Source organism: Tachyglossus aculeatus, chromosome 1, assembly GCF_015852505.1.
Source record: "Tachyglossus aculeatus isolate mTacAcu1 chromosome 1, mTacAcu1.pri, whole genome shotgun sequence".
In the NCBI taxonomy this organism is placed as follows: Eukaryota; Metazoa; Chordata; class Mammalia; order Monotremata; family Tachyglossidae; genus Tachyglossus; species Tachyglossus aculeatus.
The window spans coordinates 45,396,927-45,398,694 of NC_052066.1; the positions used below are offsets into that span (position 1 = coordinate 45,396,927).

Sequence of the window (1,768 nt, forward strand, 5' to 3'; positions counted from 1 at the left end):
CAAACTGATCACCTTGTAACCTCCCCAGCGCTTAGTACAGTGCTTTGCACATAGTAAGCGCTTAACAAATGCCATTATTATTATAATTACTGAAAAGCAGCATGGCCTAAGGGAAAGAGCATGGACCTTGGGAATCAGAGAGGACCTGGTTCTAATTCCAACATTGTGTGACCTTGACCAAGCTACTTAGCTTCTGTGGGCCTTACTTTCCTCATCTGTAAAATGGACATTAAGAACCCCTTCTCCCCCCTACTTAGACTGTGAATAGCATGTGAGACAGGGTCTTTGTCCAATCTGATTACTACCCCAGCACTTAGAACAGTGTTTGACACATAGTAAGCATTTAATAAATGCTATCCACCCCAGTGCTTAGTATTGTCCCTGACACATAGTCATTATTGTTTATTGGCAGAACAGTGTCCTGCCACCTGTCAGGGTTGCATCTGGAGAGTTTCCAGTACTCTACCGGTCTCGGCTATGGGAGGAAGAGTCAAGAAGAGGCCTACCCACTCCATTCCTAGCTTGGGCAGTGGCTAGCGAGTGGAAGACAATCTTCTCCAAGTCAAAACTCACTAATGCTGGGTGTGAGAGAGTCTAGGGCTGAGACTCGAGTTTAGTGCGTGGAAAGTGGCAATGGTAAACCACTTCTATATTTTTCCCAAGAAAACTCTATGGCTAAACTAGCAGGACGATTGCAGATGGAGAGTGGCACATCCTGGGAGAGATTAGTCTGTGGTGTCGCTATGGGTCGGAAATGACTCGACCGCATAAGACAAGACAGTGTTCTGCATGAAGTAAGCACTCAATAAATACCATTGATTCATTCATTCAGTATCATAAGAAGTGAGGATAAAGCCAAGAAAGGATCAGGGAAATTGTCTCCATTTCTAGACCATAAGGTCATTGTGGGCATGGAATGCTTCTGCTGATTCTGTTGTACTTTACTCTCCCAAGAACTTATTACAGTGCTCTGCACACAGAAAACACTTAATAAGTGACTGGCCAAATGTTGCCTTTCAGACACCTCAAATACCAGATACCTTTTAAGACTGAGAGCAGCTCCCAAGGGGAAGAAGACGAGGGATCCCAGCCAGCAAGTGGAGACCAGGACTCCCCGGGGAGAAGATGGGAGTCGACCTGTCCATCGGGAAGAAAAAAACAAGTATCTTCCCATAGACTAACCAAAATAAATTTGGAAACATTTACTGTTCGTACCAAATGACTTCTAGACTGTGAGCCCACTGTTGGGTAGGGACCGTCTCTATATGTTGCCAACCTGTACTTCCCAAGCGCTTAGCACAGTGCTCTGCACACAGTAAGCGCTCAATAAATATGACAGAATGAATGAATGAATGAATGAAATACCACTGATTTACTGATTGGCTGGAGCGGGGGAAACCAAGGTCCAAAATAAATTTAAAAATGCTAGGGAAAAGTCTATAGAGATGAGCATAGCCACTAGCCCAAAGAGACCAAGGGAAAGTGGATGGCAAATTGACAGGGAGTGACCAACCCAAGAAAATGGGAAATGGGCACTGGAAGAATAGTCTGAAGTGAGCTCTGGACTGGAGCAGAGAAAAAAAAAAATGTTTTTAATGTGAAAGAGAAGGAACTGGAACAAAAAGACTCAAAATTAATTCAATTCATGCGAGTCAATATTTATACTGAAGAAAAATAGGACAACTAGTTGGTGTGGGAACAGTAACTGCTTTGAATTACGCATTATTTTTGATAAACAAATATGGCTGAATGCAATTTTAGAATATAT

General features: G+C 43.0%; 1 non-coding gene across 1 annotated transcript; it reads left to right on the top strand.

The window, feature by feature from the left end:
- The first annotated feature begins 425 nt into the window (after positions 1–425).
- LOC119938487 lies at positions 426–563 on the top strand. The gene has a single exon (XR_005454445.1). It is a non-coding gene; the product is annotated as a small nucleolar RNA SNORA7 (small nucleolar RNA).
- The last annotated feature ends 1,205 nt before the right edge of the window (positions 564–1,768 follow it).